This window comes from Colobus angolensis, unplaced genomic scaffold (assembly GCF_000951035.1).
Source record: "Colobus angolensis palliatus isolate OR3802 unplaced genomic scaffold, Cang.pa_1.0 Scaffold286, whole genome shotgun sequence".
Taxonomy (NCBI): Eukaryota; Metazoa; Chordata; class Mammalia; order Primates; family Cercopithecidae; genus Colobus; species Colobus angolensis.
Window position 1 is genome coordinate 1,677,592 of NW_012116110.1, and position 25,059 is coordinate 1,702,650.

Sequence of the window (25,059 nt, forward strand, 5' to 3'; positions counted from 1 at the left end):
TGTCTCTATCTCCTTCAGTTCTGCTGTGATCTTAGTTATTTCTTGTCTTCTAGCTTTTCAATTTGTTTCCTCTTGCTTCTCTGGTTCTTTTAATTGTGATGTTAGGGTGTCGATTTTAGATCTTTCCTGCTTTCTCCTGTGGGCATTTAGTGCTATAAATTTCCCTCTAACACTGCTTTGGTTGTGTCCCAGAGATTCTGGTACACTGTGTCTTTGTTCTCATTGGTTTCAAAAAACATCTTTATTTCTGCCTTCATTTTGTTATTTTCCCAGTAGTCATTCAGGAGCAGGTTGTTCAGTTTCCATGTAGTTGTGCAGTTTTGAGTGGGTTTCCGATTCCTGAGTCCTAATTTGATTGCCCTGTGGGCTGAGAAACTGTTATGATTTCCGTTCTTTTGCATTTACTGAGGAGTGTTTTACTTCCAATTATGTGGTCAATTTTAGAATAAGTGCAATGTGTTGCTGAGAAGAATGTATATTCTGTTGATTTTGGGTGGAGAGTTCTGTAGATATCTATTAGGTCCACTTGGTCCAGAGCTGAGTTCAAGTCCTGGATATCCCTGTTAATTTTCTGTCTCATTGATCTAATATTGACAATGGGGTGTTAAAGTATTCCACTATTATTGTGTGTGAGTCTAAGTCTCTTTGTATATCTCTAAGAACTTGCTTTATGAATCTGGGTACTCGTGTATTGAGTACATATATATTTAGGATAGTTAGCTCTTCTTGTTGAATTGATCCCTTTACCATTATGTAATGCCCTTCTGCCCTTCTTTGTCTGTTTTGATCATTGTTGGTTTAAATTCTGCTTTATCAGAGACTAGGATTGCAAACCCTTGCTTTTTTTTTTCTTTGCATTTGCTTGGTAAATATTCCTCCATCCTTTTATTTTGAGCCTATGTGTGTCTTTGCATGTGAGATGGGTCTCCTGAATACAGCACACTGATGAGTCTTGACTCTATCCAATTTGCCAGTCTGTGTCTTTTAATTGGGGTATTTAGCCCATTTACATTTAAGATTAATATTGTTATGTGTGAATTTGATTCTGTCATTATGATGGTAGCTGGTTATTTTGCCCATTAGTTGATGTAGTTTCTTCATAATGTCAATGGTCTTTATAATTTGGTATGTATTTTCAGTGGCTGGTACTGGTTTTTCCTTTCCGTATTTAGTGCTTCCTTCAGGATCTCTTGTAGGGCAGGCCTGGTGGTAACAAAATCCCTCAGCATTCGCTTGTCTGTAAAGAATTTTATTTCTCTTTCACTTATGAAGCTTGGTTTGGCTGGATATGAAATTCTTGATTGCAAATTCTTTTCTTTAAGAATGTTGAATACAGGCCGCCACTCTCTCTGGCTTGTAGGGTTTCTGCTGAGAGAACCGCTGTTAGTCTGATGGGCTTCCCTTTCTAAGAAACCTGACCTTTCTCTGTGGCTGCCCTTAACAATTTTTCTTTCATTTCAACCTTGAAGAATCTGATGATTATGTGTCTTCATGTTGCTCTGCTCGTGGAGTATCTTAGTGATGTTTTCTGTATTTCCTGAATTTGAATGTTGGCCTGTCTTGCTAGGTTGGGGAAGTTCTCTGGGATAATATCATGAAGTGTGTTTTCCAACTTGGCTCCATTCTTCCTCTCACTTTCAGGTACACCAATCAGTCATATGTTTGGTCTTTTCACATAGTCCCATACTTCTTGGAGACTTTGTTCATTCCTTTTTTTTTTTTCCTGTAATCTTGTCTTCATGCCTTATTTCAGTAAGTTGATCTTCAATTTCTGATATTCTTTCTTCTGCTTGATTTGGCTACTGATCCTTGTGTATGCTTCACAAAGTTCTTGTGCTGTGTTTTTCAGCTCCATCAGGTCATTTATGTTCTTCTTTAAACTGGTTATCGTGGTTAGCAGTTTCTGTAACCTTTTATCAAGGTTCTCAGCTTCCTTGCATTGGGTTAGAACATGTTCCTTTACCTCAGAGGAGTTTGTTATTACCTACCTTCTGAAGCCTACTTCTGCCAATTTGTCAAACTCATTCTCCATCCAGTTTTGTGCCCTTGCTGCAGAAGAGTTGTGATCATTTAGAGAAGCAGCAGCATTGTGATTTTTTGAATTTTCGGCATTTTTGTGCTGGTTTTTCCTCATCTTCATGAGTTTCTCTACCTTTGATCTTTGAGGCTGATGACCTTTGGATGGGGTTTTTGTGTGGGGGTCCTTTGTGTTGATGTTGATATTATTGTTTTCTGTCTGTTAGTTTTTCTTCTAACAGGCCCCTCTTCTGCAGGTCTGCTGCAGTTTGCTGGAGGTCCATTCCAGACCCTGTTTGCCTGGGTATCACCACTGGAGGCAGCAGAACAGCAAAGATTGCTGCCTGCTCCTTTCTCTAGAAGCTTTGTCCCAGAGGGGCGCCTGCCAGATGCCAGCCAGAGCTCTCCTATAAGAGGTGTCTGTTGGCCCCTGCTGAGAGATCTCTCCAAGTTAGGAGGCATGAGAGTCAGGGACCCACTTGAGAAGGTAGTCTGTCCCTTAGCAGAGCTTGAGCACTGTGCTGGGAGAATCCTCCCTGTCAGGATCCACTGCTTTCTTCAGAGCTGGCAGGGAAGGATATTTAAGTCTGCTGAAGTTGCACCCACAGCCACCCCTTCCCCCAGGGGCTCTGTCCCAGGGAGATGGGATTTTTATCTATAAGCTGCTACCTTTCTTTCAGAGATCCTGCCTAACGAGGAGTAATTTAGAGAGGCAGTCTGGCCAGAGCTGCTTTGCCACACTGTGGTGAGTTCTGCCCAGTCTGAACTTCCTAGTTTCCTTAGCACTGTCAGGGAAAATGCCTACACAAGCCTCAGTAATGGTGGATGCCCCCTCACACCAAACTCCATCATCCCAGGTCAACTTCAGACTACTGTGCTGGCATTGAGAATTTCAAGCCAGTTTCTTAGCTTGCTGGGCTCTGTGGGAGTGGGACCCATTGAGTGAGACCACTTGGCTCCCTGGTTTCAGTCCCCTTTCTAGGAAAGTGAACGGTTCTGTCCTGCTGGGGTTCCAGGTGCCACTCAGTTGGAAATGCAAAAATCACCCGCCTTCTGCATTGGTCTTGCTAGAAGCTGCAGACCAGAGCTGTTCCTATTTGGCCATCTTGCCAGATCTCAATATACACTTTTTGTTGTTGTTGAGTTCTTACTGTTTGTATTCCTTTACTAGTTGTGTTTCTTTTTTCTTTAGCCCACAACTAACATTATGATAGTTGTATTATTTTCATAACTACCCTAGTATTTGCTTTATATTTTATTTACATTTTTTTAAATCCTAAAAAGTATTCTATATTTATTCACATATTTCCCCATTCATCTTCATTCCTTTCTACATTTCCATGTTTATCTCTTGAATTATTTTCTTTGGTGGGAAATGTTTTTCTTTTTCTAGAAGAATATTCTTCTGTATCTAGCTTTTTATTTTTGTTTTGTTTCATTTTGTCTTTGGTGCATGTCTGCTGCTGATTTCTTTCAGTTTTTGTTTGGGAATGTCTTTTTCCTTTACATTTGAAGGATAGTTTTTCTGGGAATAGAATTATAGGTGAACAATTATTTTCTTATCGGTCATTTATGTAAAGATATAAGTCAACTGAATTCTGGCTTCCATCATATCTATTGAGAAGCCGGATGTCACTCCTAAAATTGTTTTTTTTTTTTTTTTAAAGTGTACTATTTTCCTCTAGGTGCTTTTAATATTTACTCCTCATGTTTGATTTTCAGCATTTTAGTATGATATGTATTTGTCCATTTTGCATTGTTATAAAGGAATATCTGAGATGGGGTAATTTATAAAGAAAAGTGTTTTATTTGGCTCATGGTTCTGCAGGCTCTAACAGCATGGCACCAACATGAGCTCATCTTCTGGTGAAGTCTCAGGAAGATTTTACTCATAGCAGAAGGCAAAGGCAGAGCAGGCATGTCAACATGGTGAGACAGAACAAGAGGGAGGTGGGGAGGGAGGTGCTAGGCTCTTTAAACAACCAGTTCTTACATGAACTAATAGAGCAAAAACTCACTAATCATGAAGGGGATGGCACCAAGTCATTCATGAGGGATCGACTCCCATGACCCAAACAGCTCCCACTAGTCACACCTCCAACACTGGGGATCACATTTCAACATCAGATTTCAGAGGACAAATATCCAAACCATATCAACATGCATGTGTGTAGTCTACTTTGTAGTTATTCTGCTTGGGTTTCATTAAATTTCTTTAATCTTTGAGCCGAGATCTTTCACTAGTTTCCAAAATTTCTTGATCTTTATCTTGTCAAATATTCCCCCTGCCTAATTCTCTCTCCTATCTTTCTGAGACTCCAATTATAGGTACATTAAAAGTTCTTACTATGTATTATATATACTTCATGCTCTCTTACAAATGTTTTCTTTCTTTTTGTTCTCAGTTCTTTAGTTTGGATATTTTCTATTGGCCAATGTAAAAATGTTTTTGAATCTTTCTCAGCAATGTTCAGTATGTTATTAAACCCATTAATTGATTTTTAATTTCTGTAATTCTATTTTTCAATTCTAGAATTTCCATTTGTTCATTTTTAAATAGTAGATTTATTGAGATGGAATTTGCATTCCAAATAATTCATTTTTTAAAGTATATAATTCAATGGTTTTAAATATACTCATGAAGCTGTGTGATGCCCCCTATCTAATTCTAGATAGATGCCACTATCTAATTCTAGAACATATTTTTATCACCTCAAAAGAAACTCCATACCCATTAGCAGTCACTCCCATTCCTTTTCCCCATCTCTTCCCTCTTTACCCATCCCCAGACAACTATTAATCTACTTTGTATCTATATAGATTTGCCCATCTAGACCTTTCATATAAATCAGATCATACAATACGTGGTCTTCTGTATCTGGCTTCTTTCATTAAGACAAGGTTTTCAAGGTTTATACATTTATCAATTGAATATTTGGATTGCTTTCATTTTTTAGCTATTATAATAATGATGCTATTTTATTTGTGAACAAGTTTTTCTGTGGACATATGTTTTCATTTTCTTTAAGGTATAAACCAGGGAGTGCAATTGTTGGATCGTATGGTAACTCTATACTTAACTATTTAATAATTGCCAAACTTTTTCAAAGTGGCTGCACCATTTTACATTCCCACTAGCAGTGTATTAGGGTTTCAGTTTCTCCATATCCTTGTCAACATTTCTAATTTTCTTTTTTTTATTATAGTCATCCCAAGTGGGAGATGGCAACTCATGTCCATTTTGTCTGATATTATTATATCCAGTTCTCTTTTGGGAACTGCACGAATGGTGTATCATTTTCCAATCTTTCAGTTTCAACTTATTTGTATATTTGAATCTAAAGTGTGTCTCTTGGACACAACATATCGTTGCATCATTTTTTCAATTCATTCTACCAATCTCTACCATTTGATCAGAGTGTTAAATCCATTTACAATTAACATAATTACTAATAAAGTAGAATTTGTGTTTGCATTTCGGCATTTGTTTTCTGTATGTGCTACATCTTCTTTTTGTTCCTTTATTCTTCTATTACTGTTTTTTATGTTAAATAGATATTTTCTAATATACCATTTTAATTCTCTTGTTTTATTTTACTATATATTTCTAAGTTATTTTCTTAGTGGTTGCCCTAGGGATTTCAATTAACACCTTTAAAAAATATTTTTACAAGTAATTTTAAAAAATGTTATCTCCCAAAGGGGGTGCACCATTTCTGGAGGTACTAAAATATCAGGTCAATGCCTGGAGTGGACAGAGTAAGCTCCTATCCCATCTCCCTGCTCCAAAAACCCATTTAATATAGTATCGTCAGATAGAGGACATATCAGATATTAAGCTTATAAGAACAGATACTACACTTGATCTTAGCCAAAACACTGAGAGGTGATCAAAACGATTGCTTTTTTTTTTTTTTTTTAATAAGTGGGGTCTCACATGTTGTCCAGGCTAGTCTCAAACTCCTGGGCTCAAGCCATTTTCTCACCTTGCCCTCCCAAAGCGCTGGGATTCAGGCATGAGCCACCACTCCCGGCCCACAATTAACAACTTAAGATAGTCTAGTTCATATTAATATTAACTTAATTTCACAGCACACAAAAACTATGCTTCATCTCCTCCTTCTATTATTCTGTCACGAATATGGCACCTTTTTGTGTTATAAGCCCATTGACACAGTTTTGTAATTATTGCTTTATGCAGTTGGTTGTCTTTTAAATCAGATAGAAGATAAATGAAAATATACTTATTCTGTTCTTTATATTTACCTACACAGTTATCTTTATTGGTACTTTTTATTTCTTCATACAAATTTGAGTTACTATCTAGTACCCTTTGCTTTTAGCCTGAAGGACTTCCTTTAGTAGCTGGTGATGAATTTAGTTTTATTTATTTGAGAGTGTCATAAGTTCCCCTTTGCTTCTGAAGGGTAGATTTCCTGCATATAGAATTCCTAGTTTTCTTTCAACACTTTTATATATGTCATCTCACTATCTTCTGGCCTTTACAGTTTCTGATGAGGAGTTAGCTGTTAATATTATTGAGGTTCTCTTGTATATAATGAGTCACTTTTGCTTTCAAGATTCTCACCTTAAAGTCAGCTGATTAGCAAAGAAAAAATTTTATTAATTACAAAGATTCGCTCATTGTCTTTGGCTTGTAATAGTTAGATGTAATTTTTCTAGGAGTGACTCCTTGAATTTTCCTAGTTGAAGTTCTTTGACTTTCTTGAATGTACAGATTTATATTTTTAAAAATCAGGTTTGAAAAGGTTTTGGCTATTAATTTTTCAAGTGTTCTTTCTTCCCCTTTCTCTTTCTTCCCTTCTGAGACTTCCACTACGCATATGTTGGTACACTTGATGGTGTCCCACAGGCCTCTGAGTCTCTGTTCATTTTTTCTTCTATCTTTGTTTCTTTATGTTCTTCAGATTGGATAATCTAATTGACCTGCCTTCAAGTTTAGTGATTCTTTCTTCTGCCAGTTCCAATCTGCTGCTGAGCCCCTCTCATGAATATTTTATTTCATTATACTTTTCAAATACATAATTCCTACTTGGTTCTTATTTATAATTTGTAGTATTTTTAGTGATACTCTCTATGCATTGAGACATCATTCTCATACTTTATTTAGAAATGGCTTTCATTAATTCTTTAAACATATTTGTAATAATTGACTTAAAGTCTTTGCATAGTAAGTCCAATGTCTTGACTTCCTCAGGGATAACTTCTATTGACTGCTTTTTATCCTGTGTATGGGCAATAGCTTCCTATATCTTTGTGTGTCTCATACTTTTTGTTGAAAACTGGACATTTTGAATAATACAGTTTTACATCTTCTTCTTCTCCCCAGTTTTTTTTTGTTAGTGCTGTTTGTTGTTTTTGTTTTTGTTGCCATTGTTGCTGTACGATTGCTAAGTGACTTTCCTGTACTAATTCCGTAGAGTCTATATTCTTTGTTGTATATGGCTCTGCTCTGCTAGATTAACAGTCAACTAATTATTGAACAGATTTTCCTTAAATGCCTTAAACCAATAGATCCCCCAGAATAGAGCAGGTTCTGTGTTTGTGTTGGGGCATGTCTTCGTTGCTCTAGTGGGAAGTTTACAACTTTGCCTTAGCCTCCATTTCTTGCTCATGAAGAGCCTAAAGGTCAGCCAGAGGTGACAGATTAGGACTTCCTCAGTTTTTTTTTTTTTTCTGGGGCTGTGTACAGTTCTTTATATTTACATGGCCTTTCAGATTTCCAGAAATATGTTAATATGTTAGAACTTTGTAAAGCTCCCTACAGATATCCCATTTCCCCAAATTTTTTCTTTTCTTTTTGGTCAGCCTTTTGTTAGCTTCAACTGTTCATGCCACCTCAGGCAGCTGCAATGTTAAACAATTGTTTAACTGATTGTTTTTGATAAATGCCATGCGGATACAGTTGTTCATACAGAGTATGATTTACTTCAATCAGGTTAAATAAAGGCAAGCCCTGAGAATGAAGTTTTCCAGAAGCTGCTAAACAGGTTAAATAAAGCCAATTCTCTAGAGATGGGGCTTTTAGGGAGCTCTAAATCTGTTCTGTATCTTCCAGTGGCTGCTAAGTTACTGCTATTTAAAACACATAGTTATAAAGCTCTTGGCTTTCACATCTTTTGTAGAGTAGAAGAGATGGAGATGGAATTACGGCAAGAAAAAAGGTCACTGTTCTTAGCAAAATTCAGTCATTTTTCTTGGGAAAAGTACTCTTGGATTGTCAAAAGCCTTTAGTTAATTTCCAGAATTCTGAAAAAGTTGATTGTGACAGTTTTTTTGCAAGTGTTCTCATTGCTTTTATGGAAGAACAGATTTTCAGAGGTCCTTACTCCGCCATTTTGAAGGCTCCATATTCCTCCTCCGGTTTTTTTGCTTTTGAATAGATTTGAGTTCGTTGGTGAAATTCTCTGTCATATCTATTTTCTTAAACACATAAATGCTCATATTATTGAATTATTAATCATAATTATTTACAGTACTTGTGTGATAACTCCATATGTGGGCCAATTGTGGTTCTGCTTCTATCATCTGTTACCCCCACCCCCATCCCCTCTGGTACTGTTTCTTGATAATGTCTGGTGGATTTGACTGAATAATGGACTTGTCAATGAAAAATTACAGAATCCTGGGGTGATGGTATTTCCCTCTAGAGAGAATTCAACCTATTCTCCAGTAGACAACTAGAATAGAGCAAGTCACCTCAGTTCAATCAGAACTAAGCTAACTTGAGGTAGTGTTATAGTTCTATTATGCTGGCCTACTTCTGCTTCTACCCTAAACCTAGGATATACCCTCCAAAAATATATTCTCAGATTTAACTAGGAACTCTCCTCCTTAGTATGTACTAAACTTCAGTTTGTGTCTCTTCAGCTGATGAGATTCCTGAAAATCCCACTTTGTTTTGCATTTGGCTTCTTGTCCTCTTGTGCTCCGCAATTTAAGAATTTCACAAATGCCTTAGAAGATTAACAAGTGATGGGATCACTTTTTCATACCTCCCTTTTCTCAGAAAACTTGTCCCTGAATGTCTTGTCTGCTTTGGTAGCCCTGAAATTCAGTTACTACCTTCCCAACCCAGTGAGATCTGTTGGTTTCTCTGCCACTTGGCCGCTGTTCTCTGAATGGCATCTAAACTGAACAGGCAGGTCCCCCAAGGTGGAAAGCATCTTGAAGAATACTGAGCTCATTTCACTGACCTTTCATTTTTTCTTAGATCTTGGACCCTCATGTCTTTGCTGTTCGGAAATCTCTCTGATAACTTCAAAACAGGTGTTTTCTTAAAAAAAATTATCTTTTTTTCTAATTTTTCTCAGCAGAGTATAGCTCTGCTACAAGTTACTTAATAGAGACAGAGGGGATGTCTTTGGCATTTTATTTTTCAGCATTATTTATTTAAGAACATGATTATTACACTCAAAATATACTCTTTTCTGTACAAGTCAACCAGTCATAGTGCTTTGAATAAGATATTTGTGTCTCTGCCCTCTTACAACATATTCTTCTGTTGATATGTTCTGACTGTTCTGCCCAAGGCCTTGCTGTATCTAAGATTACCTTATTCCATGGTGTGCTGTTCTTTGACAAGGGGTAGGAGAGGAAGAATATACAAATTTATATTTATATTGCCTTTGGCTTTAAACTGCCTAAGAGACCATGGAATTTTCTATTTCTTTCCCTTTATAAGTCTTCATCTTGAATAATAAATATTGGTGACATCCAACTATATTAAAGAAAAAACTATGCAATGATACTTGTTAAAGTACAGCAGGCTTGATTCAGTATCATTCTGATAGTTATAGGGACCACTGCAATGGAATTTTGCAGTAGGGAAGAGAGATCGGGCTCAACTTTGAAAAAAGTGTGGGCAAGTGGGAATTTATAGTCAAATGGTTGGTTGAGCGTCAGTGAATGAAAAATGACTAGGAGGTAACATCAAGGGTAAGGGAGGCTCTGGCTAAACCAACCTAACAGGATTCTTGCTGGGGACAAGCATGGTGATTGAACATTACCTGGAGGATGATGGAGGATGAGGAACCTTATATTGAGGGTGATCGGATATTGAGGGTGGGGGTTCTTGTTAACTAACTTATTAGGGTTCCTGCTAAAACTAGATTTTACAAGTAAGTACAAAGACAGGCCTAGGAGAAGGCTTAGGAACCTGACTGAAGTTCAGTCAAGCAAAGACGCTTTGTCAACCATCATAGGAACAAAGTAATTTACTTGTCTTTTTTGTTCAGTTATCAGAGAAACCACTTTGATAATCACCTAAAGGTTTTTTTGGAAAGTAATCTATATTATAAATGTAGTATTACTTAGATTGATGTCACTGAAATTTCTTTTCCACGGAGGATATATTCTAAAATAAGAAAATTTTAATTGACTCAACAAGTTAATAGATCTGGAGGTAGATTGGATCTTCTAGGTCAGCTAAGGCATCATATGCATTTAAAATTTTAAAACACTGAATAAAACCCATTCAAGGCAGTATTAACTATTGTCTGCTTGGATCCTGAGATAGCAACAAGAAGCTTGCCTGTAATTAGATGTACAATTTAAGCAATTATTATATTACATTTGAAAAGGAGACCTCCTATAGCCTGTATTGCTCATTTATTGCATTTAGTCCTAACAACCTTTTCTATGTCTCCTTTCCATATATAGGCAATAAAGTAATGGCAGGATACCAAAATGGCTGAACTTTCTATTCTATACATTAGTAAAGTAATAAACTCAAAGACTTGGCTAGGAGCACAGTATTTTTCTCCTTGATGACCACAGGGTATTTGTTTGGTATTGGTAGTAACAAGATTCTTTTTGAATGAATGCGGTGCACTCTGGGACTTTATGAAGATATACCTGCATTTGTCGATTGAATTCTGCCTTTTCACTTCCCATTCTTAAAGCCTGTCATCTATACTTGAAACAACACAGACAGGGAGGAAAAAGAAAGGGGAGAGGCCTACAAAGCTGTTTTACAGACAGGTACATTAGCTGGTCAGTCAATATGGATCCATTAAATAAAAACAGAAGCTCAGAAAAGCCACACTATAAATATTTCAGTTTATTTTGTGTCTATCAGAATCAATACATCATCATATGTAGCAATTCCAAGGGAGCTCTAGTTCCTGACTTACTAACTGGTGATGCAATAAACCTTTCCAAATTCTAGAGTACAGTATGGTGTGGAAAGACCAAACAATGAGCTGCCTCTGCCATTTGCTGCCTGCATAACCTGGGGAATAATTACATGACTTCTCTGAGCTTCAGTTTCCTCATATGTAAAATAAAGATAACTATCAATGACCTGCTGCTATGATTTGAATGTGTCTCCTCCAAATTTCAGGTGTTGAAACTTAATGGCCAATGTAACAGAATTAACAGACAGGACCCTTAAGAAGTGATGATTAGGCAATGAGGGCTCCTCCCTTGTGAATGGGATTGAGGCCTTTGTAAAAGAGGTTTCACGCAGCATTCGACTGGCTTGCCTTCATGCCTTCCACCATGTGAAGACATAGTGTTCCACCCCTGTAGAAGATGCAGTCCTTGTTAGACAAGCAAACTTGTTGGCACATTGATTGTGGACTTACCAGCCTCCAAAACTGTGAGAAATAAACTGCTGTTCTTTATAAATTACCTAATCTTAGGTATTTTGCTATAGTAGCACAGACAGACTGACATCTGCTAATCTCATAGTGTGGCTCTGATGATTAACTGAGATTCTATTTGTGAAAAGAATAATATGTAAGCTCCACTGAACTGAATATTATAAGCTCCACTGAATTGAATGGTATTATTATTTTTACAATTAGTGAGTCTTTTACAAATTCTGATGTTTACCTCTGGAGTATTTTCCTGGACTCATTGTTTTGTCATTTGTGCTTTTATAAAATAGAAAATTATGACATATGATTACAAGTAAAATGAGTTAGTAGAAACCAGAAATTCTGTTGGAACCTTAGGCCAACATTACCCAGATTACATTACATTTACCACCAGGTAATTCAAGTGGTAAGTACATGAATATTTTTCTAATTTGTTAGTAATATTCATGTACAAGAAAAATATATAACCAGTATATCAAAACCATTGTTTCACAGGTTTACAGCTAGCTGTCTATTTTCATACTAATATGAAGTTTCCTGTTTGAATAAATGTACTAAAAAATGGAATCTATTTAAAGAAAAGCATTAAATGAATAATAGTACAAATATGGATAGGCAAAAAAATATCACAAAGGTGATATCTGTATGACTAAAGTTTGGGAAACATTTGTAGAACAAGTCATTCTAGTAGAACAACAATAAAGACCAAAAAACAAACCAACCAACCAAATCCAGCCGCACCACCTGGCTCCTATTTAATAACATAATAATGGTATCTGTAACAGATGGATAGTGACTTGCATCGAAGTGGGATGGACTCTGTAGGATTTGACAAACTATTTCCTGCTGCCATTTACTTGAGTAGCTTTATCCTGGCAGAAACAAAGTTTCCTGACATAGATGCTACTTACAGTAGTCCCCTCTTATCTGTGATCTTGCTCTCTGAGGGCAATAAACCATGGTCTGAAATATTAAATGGAAAATTCCAGAAATAAATAATTCAAAAGTTAAATTGAGTGCAGTTCTGAGTAGTGTTATGAAATCTCACACTGTCCAGCCCCATCCTTCTCCATCCTACCCAGCACGTGAATCACCCATTTCACTAGCATCATCCACGCTGTCTATGCTCTCTGACCATGAGTCACTTAGTAGCCATCTCCATTATCAGATGTTCTGGTACCACAGTGCTTGTGTCTGTCACCTTCATTTTACTTCCTAGTGGCCCAAAGCACAAGCGTAGTGTTCCTGGCAATTCAGATATGCCAAAGAGAAACCATGAAGTGCTTCCTTTAAGTGAAAAGGTGAAAGTTCTTGATTTGATAAGAAAAAACAATTGTATGCTAAGTTTGCTAAGGACTACATTAACAATGAAACTTTCTGTATTGGTCTGTTCTCACTCTGCTAATAAAGACATACTTGAGACTGGATAATTTATAAAGGAAAGGAGGTTTAATGGACTCACAGTTCCACAAGGCTGGGGAAGCCTTGTAACCATGGCAGAAGATGAACGAAGTACAAAAGCATTTCTTACGTGGTGGCAAGGCAGGAGAGCTTGTGCATGGGAACTCCCATTTATTAAATGAGCAGATCTCGTGAGACTTATTCACTACCACAATAACAGTATGGCGGGGAACAGCCCCTATGATTCAATTCTCTCCACCTGGCCCCACCCTTGACACGTGGGGATTATTAGAATTCAAGGTGAGATTTGAGTGGGGACACAGCCAAACCATATCACCTTCTATCTGTGACATTGTGAACAGGGAAAAAGAAATTTGTGCTAGTTTGTGCTGTTGCATGTCAAACTGCAAAAGTTATGGCCACAGTAAATGATAAGTATTTAGTGAACATGAAAAAGGCATTAAATTTGTGGGTGGAAGACATGAAAAGAAAACCTGTTTCAATTGATGACAAAATGTTGCAACAGAAAGCATTGAGACTATATGAAGACTTCAGCAAGGGATCCCCTGAAACAAGTGACACCAAGCCATTTACTGCAAGTAAGGGATGGTTACATAGATTCAAAAATAAGTTTGGACTGACAAATATAAAAAATACTGAAGAGGTTGCATCTGCTGATGAAGAAGGTTCTGCTACCTTTCCAAAAGAGTTGAAGAAATAATTAAAAAGGATGCCATCTAAAGCAAATCTTCAAGTCTTCTGGAAGAAGATAAAACCTGCATTCATAAAAGTGCAAAGGAGGCACCAAGGCATAAAACATGGAAGGACAGATGAACTCTGGAACCACATGGCAATGCTTCAGGGCATATGATAAAGCCAAGATAGTGTACAAAGCAAAGAACCCAGTACTCTGGAAAAAAAAATTAACTGCCCATGTTCTGGCAACATAATCAGAAAGCATGGGTGACAGCCATCTTGATTATGAAATGGTTCCACCAATGTATTATCCCAGAAATAGAAAAAAAAAATACTTGGAAGACAAAGAGTTGGAATTTAAAGTCCTGTTAACAAGAGACAATGCTCCTAGTCATCCTAAATCTGTCAGCTATAAAACACAAAATGAAAATGTTCAGGTTGTGTTTTTGCCTCTGAATACAACCTCATTGCTTTAGCTTTTTACCATCATTCAGTTTGTCAAGGCTACATACACCTGCCTTGTATTTGATCACATTTGATCAGCAATTGATGTAGACCCTAATCTGGATATAATCTGTTCTGGAAATCATTCACTATTACAGATGCAATAACATTCATCAAAGCTGCAACGGACAAATTAAAAACAGAAACTGCAAATGTCTGCTGGAAGAACTTATGGAGTAAAGTTGTGAATGATTTTAAAGGCTTTCTGGGGATTGATAAAGAAGTTAGGAAAATCATTCACATGGCAAGACAAGTTGGTGGAGGATTTGCCAACATACTTGATGAAGAAATGGAAGAACATATTGAAGGTTTTCAAGTATTACCAAATGAGGAATTGGAAGAACATGTTATCTACAGAGGAAGAGAAAGATGAAGAAACCGAAGCAAAACCAGCTGTGTGGGTATTACTGAAATTTGCCAAAGTGTTTCAAATTGCATAGACATCAAAGGACAAAATTATGGAACATGATCCTAGGATGGAACGCAGCATTAAAGTCACCAGTATGATCAAAGGATTACAACATTTGTGGCAACACTTTAATGAGTTAAAAAGAAAGAGACAATAACATTCTATTACAATGCTCTTCCAAAAGTTTTGGCAAAAACAAAACAAAACAAAACAAAAACCTTCAACTATTGAGGATCTCCAAACACTGACATCATCTTCTCCTGACATCCAACCATCCATGTCGTCATGGCTCATTTATCCAGGATCACCTAAATCAGATGCTCCTCCTTCTGATGTATCCTTAGAAAGTCAATAGTAGCCCAACGCTACTTTACAATGCCTGGGTCTTTCATCCCATTTTATCTCATCACGAATGCATTGTATCATCTTGCATCAGCACAAGAATGGTGAGTACTGTATAGTAAGATTTGGAGACAGAGAGAGAAAGACCACATGCACATAACTCTTATTATATTGTTATAATTGTTCTATTTTATTATTGTTGTTTATCTCTTACTGTTCCTAACTTGTAAATTAAACTTTATTATCAGAATATAGTATAGAAAAAAGCATAGTACGTATATATATGGTTTGGTACTATCCACAATTTCAGGCAACCAGTGGGGGTTGTGGAACTTGCGACTACAGTATTTATGAGACAATAAATACAAGTCTTAATGAAATTCCCATGGTGGTACTGGCCATTATAATTTTATTAACATTTATATGATACTATGCTGTCAGAATTCCTTGTAAACATTAGTTTTAGTTGACCTGGAGTTTACAGGGATTTTGTAGCCAAATGATACTAGAATATATAAGCCAAGAGTAACTATCCAGATTAGTGAGAAAATGTCTTCAACTATTTCCTATCCATTGACTCCCCCAGTGAATAGAAGTCATTCAGTCCTCCCTCCCTGATCCTACTATTCCAGAAAAGCAACCCTGAATCATTTAACAATTTACAGAGAATGAAACACCAGCACTTTCTTTTGTAGTACAGTTAAATATTCCAATAAATCTTCCATATTTCTGGCAAATAAATTCTCTTCCAATATGCAGCTAAATAAAGGTAGAAGTCTTCTTCATTTCCAAGAACACAAGAACTTCTTGTGTGATTGAAATATTAATAATACATTAAAATATTAAATAATGAAATTTATAAAAGTTTGCTTTGAGACAAAAGAATATCACAACTCTGTTTTAATGTGTTAGTTCCAGTTTATTTCAAGTCCCTGTCTTTTAAGAATTTTGATAGTTGATATTCGGACATGTAGGAATGCTATCCAGTGAGTTTGTAACTATCTGAGGAATTAGCTCCTGATTATTAAAGTCTCCTATATCCTTCAATCTTTCCATAGCTTATTTTTTATTATGTTATGTTAGTTTCTGACATTGCCAGATTCTACTTATACAGAGAAGGCTTCTGTGACAAGCTTTTTAAAAAATTGGTGGTAAAATACACATAACATACTTTAACCATTTTTAAGTGTCTAATTCAGTGGCACTGAGTCTATTCACATCATTGTGCAACCATCACCACCATCCATCTCCAGAGCTTTTTCTTCATTTCCCAAAACTGAAACTCCATACCCATGAAACAATAACTCCTCATTTATGACAGCCTTTTAAAATCACTTAAAAGTATAATGCATAAAGAGAAATTTTAGAGCGACAACTTCTAAAGTTGTTCTTCACAAAACATTGGTATATTTTTTTCCCTGATTTTTAAGAATTCTTTTCCAGCTAATGAATGCAGCTAGCTGTTCATTCCACACAGCCTCTCCATGCAGGCCACTCAGGCTCCTTCTCTACCCTGCAAAAGAACCACGAGACTGGAGGAACAGCTGCTTCGCAGTCAAGAATTATGGATGTGGTGTGTGTCTGTGTCTCAACACATCACAGTTGCTGTGCAAAGAACAGATGGCACCCTGATCTCCCAACAGATCCACTGGAACCGCTATTTTGAATGTTAAACAATGACCCATAGAGAGAATGTAATTTATTTGCTCCGGTTAATAATCCCTTCCACAGAGTGGAATCCTTCATGTGCAAGAACATGTGAGTTGTTATGAAGTTTCAACACTGGGGCTTCCTGGCTCCCATCCAGAACTTTTGTTTGCTGAGACAGACAGTGCTTGAAGATGTAATGTGGTAAAACTTGTCAACAAACAGGGCTTTTCTCTGCTTTCCAAACATACGTGAGGCAGAGTGGCTCTCCGTGAAGTTCTGATCTTTTCTGGGGAAAGCGAGTGTCATATGCAAGTCAAGAAGAAAAAATATTTGTCATCAAAAGGAACAACTGGTTTGTGCATCAGAGGGCATACTCTGATTCATTGATAAATGTCTTAAAATTATGTTTAGGTAAGATGTTTGTCTAGATTGCTCTACATAGGTATTGCTTTATGAAACAGACATAAAGTAGTCCTCCCTTATCCACAGGTTCACTTTCTAACTCAGAGTTTCAGTTACTCTCAGTCAATGGCAATCTGAAAATATTAAATGGGAAATTCCAGAACTGGCCAATTTATAAGTTTTAAATTGTACACCAGAGTATTGTTATAATTGTTCTATTTTATTGGGAGTTATTGTTGTTAATCTCTTATAGCATCTAATTTATAACAAAATTTATCACAGGCATATGTGTATAGGAACAAATGTAGTCTATACAGCACAATTATACAACAAGCAACATACGAGACTTCCTTTGATTTTTGGGGGGATGTATCTTTGTTATTATTATTACACTTTAAGTTCCAGCGTACATTTGCACAACGTGGAGGTTTGTTACATATGTATACATGTGCCATGTTGGTGTGCTGCACCCATTAACTCGTCATTTACATTAGGTATAACTCCTAATGCTATCCCTCCCCCATTTCCCCACCCCACGACAGGCCCCGGTGTGTGATGTTCCCCACCCTGTGTCAAGTGTTCTCATTGTTCAATTCCCACCTACGAGTAAGAACATGCAGTGTTTGGTTTTCTGTCCTTGCGATAGTTTGCTCAGAATAATGGTTTCCACCTTCATCCATGTCCCTACAGAGGGCATGAACTCATCCTTTTTTATGGCTGCATAGTATTCCATGGTGTGTATGTGCCACATTTTCTTAATCCAGTCTATCATTGATGTACATCTAGGTTGGTTCCAAGTCTTTGCTATTGTGAATAGTGCTGCAATAAACATACATGTGCATGTGTCTTTATAGCAGCATGATTTATAATCCTTTGGGTGTATACCCAGTAATGTGATGGCTGGGTCAAATGGTATTTCTAGTTCTAGATCCTTGAGGAATCGCCACACTGTCTTCCACAATGGTTGAACTAATTTACACTCCCACCAACAGTGTAAAAGTATTCCTATTTCTCTACATCCTTTCCAGCACCACCTGTTGTTTCCTGACTTTTTGATGATCACCATTCTAACTGGTGTGAGATGATATCTCGTTGTGGTTTTGATTTGCATTTCTCTGATGGCCAGTAATGATATTTTTCAACGTGTCTATTGGCTGCATAAATGTCTTCTTTTGAGAAGTGTCTGTTCATATCCTTCATCCACTTTTTGATGGGGTTGATTTTTTCTTGTAAATTTGTTTAAGTTCTTTGTAGATTCTGGATATAATATCAGATGGGAAAATTCTAAAAATTTTCTCCCATTCTGTAGGTTGCCTGTTCACTCTGATGGTAGTTTCTTTTGTCATGCAGAAGCTCGTTTAATGAGATCCCATTTGTCAATTTTGGCTTTTGTTGCCATTGCTTTTGGTGTTTTAGTCATGAAGTCTTTGCCCATGCCTATGTCCTGAATAAACTGCCTAGGTTTTCTTCTAGGGCTTTTATGGTTTTAGGTCTAACACTTAAGTCTTTAATCCATCTTGAATTAATTTTTGTATAAGGTGTAAGGAAGGGATCCAGTTTCAGCTTTCTACATGTGGCTAGCCAGTTTTCCCAGCACCATTTCTTGAATAGCGAATCCTTTCCCCATTTCTTGTTTTTGTCAGGTTTGTCAAAGATCAGATGGTTGTAGATGTGTGGTATTATTTCTGAGGGCTCTGTTCTGTTCCATTGGTCTATATCTCTGTTTTGGTACCACTCCCATGCTGTTTTTATTATTGTAGCTTTGTAGTATAGTTTGAAGTCAGGTAGTGTGATGCTGCCAGCTTTGTTCTTTTGGCTTAGGACTGTCTTGGTAATGTGGGCTTTTTTTTGGTTCCATATGAACTTTAAAGTAGTTTTTTCCAATTCTGTGAAGAAAGTCATTGGTAGCTTGATGGGGATGGCATTGAATCTATAAAATACCTTGGGCAGTATGGCCATTTTCCCGGTATTCATTCTTCCTATCCATGAGCATGGAATGTTCTTCCATTTGTTTGTGTCCTCTTTTATTTCATTGAGCAGTGGTTTGTAGTTCCCCTTGAAGAGGTCCTTCACATCCTTTGTAAGTTGGATTCCTAGGTATTTTATTCTCTTTGAAGCTATTGTGAATGGGAGTTCACTCATGATTTGGCTCTCTGTGTGTCTGTTATTGGTGTATAAGAATGCTTGTGATTTTTGGACGTTGATTTTGTATCCTGAGACTTTGCTGAAGTTGCTTATCAGCTTAAGGAGATTTTGGGCTGACATGATGGGGTTTTCTAAATATACAATCATGTCATCTGCAAACAGGGACAATTTGACTTCCTCTTTTCCTAATTGAATACCCTATCTTTCTTTCTCCTGCCTGACTGCCCTGGCCAGAACTTCCAACAGTATGTTGAATAGGAGTGGTGAGAGAGGGCATCCCTGTCTTGTGCCAGTTTTCAAAGGGAATGCTTCCAGTTTTCGCCCATTCAGTATGATATTGGCTGTGGGTTTGTCATAAATAGCTCTTATTATTTTGAGATACGTTCCATCAATACCAAATTTATTAAGAGTTTTTAGCATGAAGGGCTGTTGAATTTTGTCAAAGGCCTTTTCTGTATCTATTGAGATAATCATGTGGTTTTTGTCTTTGGTTCTGTTTATATGCTGGATTATGTTTATTGATTTGTGTATGTTGAACCAGCCTTGCATCCCAGGGATGAAGCCAACTTGATCATGGTAGATAAGCTTTTTGATATGCTGCTGAATCCAGTTTGCCAGTATTTTATTGAGGATTTTTGCATCGATGTTCATCAGGGATATTGGCCTAAACTTCTCTTTTTTTGTTGTGTCTCTGTCAGGCTTTGGTATCAGGATGATGCTGGCCTCATAAAATGAGTTAAGGAGGATTCCCTCTTTTTCTGTTGATTGGAATAGTTTCAGAAGGAATGGTACCAGCTCCCCTTTGTACCTCTGGTAGAATTCGGCTGTGAATCCATCTGGTCCTGGATTTTTTTTTTGGTTGGTATGCTATTAATTATTGCCTCAATTTCAGAGCCTGTTATTGGTCTATTCAGGGATTCAACTTCTTCCTGGTTTAGTCTTAGGAAGGCATATGTTTCCAGGAACTTATCCATTTCTTCTAGATTTTCTAGTTTATTTGCATAGAGGTGTTTATAGTATTCTCTGATGGCAGTTTGTATTTCTGTGGGATTGGCGGTGATATCTCCTCTATCATTTTGTATTGTGTCTATTTGAATCTTTTGTCTTTTTTTCTTTATTAGTCTTGCTAGAGGTCTATCAATTTTGTTGATCTTTTCAAAAAATCAGCTCCTGGATTCAGTGATGTTTTGAAGGGTCTTTCGTGTCTGCATTTCCTGAATTTGAATGTTGGCCTGCCTTGCTAGGTTGGGGAAGTTCTCCTGGATAATATCCTAAAGAGTGTTTTCCAACTTGGTTCCATTCTCCCCGTCACTTTCAGGTACACCACTCAAACGTAGATTTGGTCTTTTCACATAGTTCTATATTTCTTGGAAGCTTTGTTCATTTCTTTTTACTCTTTTTTCTCTAAAGTTCTCTTCTCGCTTCATTTCATTCATTTGATCTTCAATCACTGATACCCTTTCTTCCACTTGATCGAATCGGCTACTGAAGCTTGTGCATGCATCACGTAGTTATTGTGCCATGGTTTTCAGCTCCATCAGGTCACTTAAGGTCTTCTCTATGCTGTTTATTCTAGTTAGCCATTCGTCTTATCTTTTTTCAAGGTTTTTAGCTTCTTTGCGATGGGTTTGAACATCCTCCTTTAGCTCGGAGAAGTTTGTTATTACCGATCATCTGAAGTTTTCTTCTCTTAACTCGTCAAAGTCATTCTCTGTCCAGCTTTGTTCCATTGCTGGTGAGCAGTTGCATTCCTTTGGAGGAGAAGAGGTGCTCTGATTTTTAGAATTTTCAGCTTTTCTGCTCTGTTTTCTCCTCATCTTTGTGGTTTTATCTACCTTTGGTCTTTGCTGGTGATGTACAGATGGGGTTTTGGTGTGGATGTCCTTTCTGTTTGCTAGTTTTCCTTCTAACGGTCAGAACCCTCAGCTGCAGGTCTGTTGGAGTTTGCTGGAGGTCCACTCCAGACCGTTTGCCTGGGTATCACTAGCAGAGGCTGCAGAACAGCAGATGTTGCTGCCTGAATCTTCCTCTGGAAGCTTTGTCTCAGAGGGGCACCCAGCTGTATGAGGTGTCAGTCGGCCCCTACTGGGAGGTGTCTCCCAGTTAGGCTACTCGGTGGTCAGGGACCCACTTGAGGAGGCAGTCTGTCCCTTCTCAGATCTCAAACTCCGTGCTGGGAGAACCACTATCTCTTCAAAGCTGTCAGGGACGTTTAAGTCTGCAGAAGTTTCTGCTGCCTTTGTTCAGCTATGCCTCAGAGGTGGAGTCTACAAAGGCAGACAGGCAGCCCTCCTTGAGCTGCAGTGGGCTCTACCCAGTTCGAGCTTCCTGGCTGCTTTGTTTACCTACTCAAGCCTCAGCAATGGTGGACGCCCCTCCCCCAGCCCCGCTGCTGCCTAGAGGTTCAATCTCAGACTGCTGTGTTAGCAATGAGGGAGGCTCTGTGGCTGTGGGACCCTCCAAGCCAAGGGCGGGATATAATCTCCTGGTGTGCCATTTGCTAAGACTGTTGGAAAAGTGCAGTATTAGGGTGGCAGTGTCCTGATTTTCCAGGTACCATCTGTCACAGCTTCCCTTGACTAGGAAAGGGAATTCTCTGACCCCTTGCACTTCCCAGGTGAGATGATGCCCCACCCTACTTCGGCTCACACTCCATGGGCCGTACCCACTGTCCAACAAGCCCCAGTAAGATGAACCTGGTACCTCAGTTGGAAATGCAGAAGTCTCCCATCTTCCGTGTCGCTCACGCTGGGAGCTGTAGACTGGAACTGTTCCTATTTGGCCATCTTGGAACCTCCTCTTCCTATTTTATGGTACTAAATACAAAGGTTTCTGGAACTGGAAACCTTAGTGAATAGTTTCAGCCTGATACCTGCGGCCCAGAAGTGCATAAACTGAAAGCATAGTAGACTTCAGGAGTCACATCTGTAGAGGTATGTATGGTCCAAAGAACAGATGGTTAGAGGAGGCTGTGCAGGCCATCCCTGATTTAGTTAGAGTCCCAACCTGTTGGGAAGAACTGGGCAACCAGACTAGTGCTTCACCCTCACAAAGTAAATGAATTAGTCCATTGTGTCCACGAAAGAAAGAAGTTAATCAAATGATCCTGGGGATAATTAAGAGTTTTCCTCTCTTCCAGAATCTCAGAATAATCCTGGTCAAGACTTGTACTGTTACCAGTAGGAATGCACAACCATCATCCCTAATCAAAAGACAATTCTTAGGTCATCTCTCTCATGTTTAATTCATTGTTTCCATTCCATTTTGAAAAGACTTCATGTTTCAGGGCCCTTAGTCTCTACTTACCAGTTCCCCAGTGACAGCATCTTCAGAGGAGCTTTTCCCCGATATTGAGAATTTCATCTATAGCTAAGGTCCTTTACCTGGGATTCAAGTGGGCCTTTTCAGAGCTCCAAAGCCAGGTGTGAAAATTTTTTTCTTGTCTTAAAAATTACTTTTGGGAGGAAATGTTTTTTAAGTTAAATGTATTAGGATACTGTTTGCATCTACCATGCTACTAACTTATGTGTAGGATAGCATGGGATTCTTTTGTACATAGTTAAGTGATATACCATGGTCATTTTCATGCCTTGATCTCTCTTTCCATGAAATTAAATTAGACACACCCTTCTGTTAGGATTATGTATATCTGTATTATTGTTTACACTGACCTAACTTAAGTTAGAAAATGTTAAAGAAAATATGTACAAAAGAAAAAGGTTCCTTTCATCGCTGAATGTGCAAAAACCCTGTGCTTCTTGTGGACCAATTTGCTTGCCAGTGAAAGAATGAAGGTAATGAACTCAAAGAATTATCTTATGTGTTCATTTTAAAAATACTTCTGATAGTGTAGAACTTGTTCGAGATGATTTGCTAAGACTTTAATTTTACCACAACTTGGATTTGCTCTAGTTTGCCTTGAAGCATCATAGTCAAGTGAATATCTCATTGCCAAGAACTTCCCACATTTGGAGTGACTGTGGTGGAGCCATGTGCCCTAGAAATGGTCAAATTGGTTTGTGCTTAGAGCTGTGGGGAAAAAAATGCATTCATTCATCCATTCAACAGATATTAATGAGCGTCTGTTATGTTCCAAGCACTGTTATAGGACCTGGGAACGTGGCAGTGTACTAAACAAGAAAAAAGTCTCTGCTCTTGTGAATTCTAAAGGAAACAGACAGGCAAACATAAAAATTAGAAAATTATACAGTATATTAAGAGGCAGTTAACTATGGAAAACATATTAAATTAAGGTATAGGGAATGAGGAGTGCCAGGGAAAAGGGATTGCAATTTGGAATAGTATAGTCAGAACAGGTCTAATAGAAAAGGTAACATCTGAGCAAAGACTTAAAGGAGGTAAGAGAGTGAGACCTGAGAATATCTAGAGGAATAGCCAGGGTTAGCAGACACAAAGGCCTTGAAGCAGCAGCATACCTGCCATATTCCAGGAATAATACAAAGGCCAGTGTGGCCAAGCAACACAGTGAGTGAGGAGAAAGCCAGCAGGAATGAGAGAGGTAAGAGAGTAGGTGGGAGATTATATAGGATTCTAAAGCCAGTTGTAAGGACTTCAGCTTTTACTCTGAAATGCTGAGCCAATGGAAGGATTTAAATGAGTGGTTACGATTTTGCTTTTGCTTTAGAAGGAGCACTATGAATACAGTTTTGAGATGAGATTGCAGGGGACCAGAGTAGAAGCAGACAGAGCAGTTGGGAAGCTGTTGCATTAATCCAAGCAAGAAATGATAGCAGCCTGGACCAGGATGATAGCAGTGGAGGTGATAAGAAAAGTGACTGGGTTCTGGATGTATTTTAATGGTAGAGCCAATGGGAATTCCTGATAGCCCTGATGTGGAGAAGCAGAGAAAGAGAGTAGTGGTGTGCAACTCACAGGTTTTGAGTGTGAACAACTGAACATTCAGTCTACTTCAGGCTGTTAGGAAGTTGAGTTTTGAATATGTTCAGTGTGAGATGTCTACCTGACAGTAAGTGGAGATGTCCATTTGACAGTTTGAATGAGTCTAGATTTCAGCAAAAAGGTTGAAAATTTAAATCTGAGATATAACAACATATTTGGTATTTAAAGCCCTGAAACAAGATGAGATCATCAAAGTGGTAAGAATAGTGAAGTAAAAACTGGACCTTGGGGTACTCCAGGGTCAAGAGGTCAGGAAAGAGAGAGTGGAATTGGCAAAAGGTAACCAATGAGGGAAGAGAAAAAGCAGGAGAATACAATGTCTTGCAAGCCAAGGTAAGACTGTAATTCTACTTTCTGAAGTGGTAAACCACTATGTCCAATGTTACTGATGGTACAGAAATGACAAAGACTGAAAACTGACCACTGGATTTCGTAATGAGGATGTCATTGGTGAGCACTCCAGAACACTGACAGGTTTTTTTGCTATTATTTTTAAGCAGATCATGGGAAAGCTGGCAGCGATGCCATTTCCCTTAAGCCTGCATCTGGATGAAACTACTGCCAATGAGATGAAAAGTTGGAGTTGACTGGATGTCAAATGTAACATACCAGATCAAAGATACTCCCATAATTTTGATTTCTTATTTAAACCAATTAGCCTTCTAATTAAAATTTACTTTTGAACTGGGCTGAAATATATGTAGTCTTTAGAGTATCCTAAAGGAGGTTTTGATTTCTACTTGTTCACTGCATTCAGGAATCCCCAGCTAGTGGAGCCTTTGGTGGCAGCATGCCTTGATAACAGGCAACCTGAAGTGACAGACACAGAACTCCACTCTGATTCTGCTTCTTTGGGGCAACATCATTCCTTAGATGTGACTGGTTGATGCAGGCCACATCCTGTGAGTCAGCCCAGTTTTGCAGGGTGAAAACTTTATAGAGTAAAACACT

The 25,059-nt window shown here is 38.0% G+C and overlaps 1 protein-coding gene across 2 annotated transcripts in view; it reads left to right on the forward strand.

Moving 5' to 3' along the window:
* MAMDC2 (MAM domain containing 2) overlaps window positions 1-25,059 on the forward strand; it is a 179,657-nt gene that overhangs the window by 137,893 nt on the left and 16,705 nt on the right. The gene's annotated exons all lie outside the window — the stretch shown is intronic.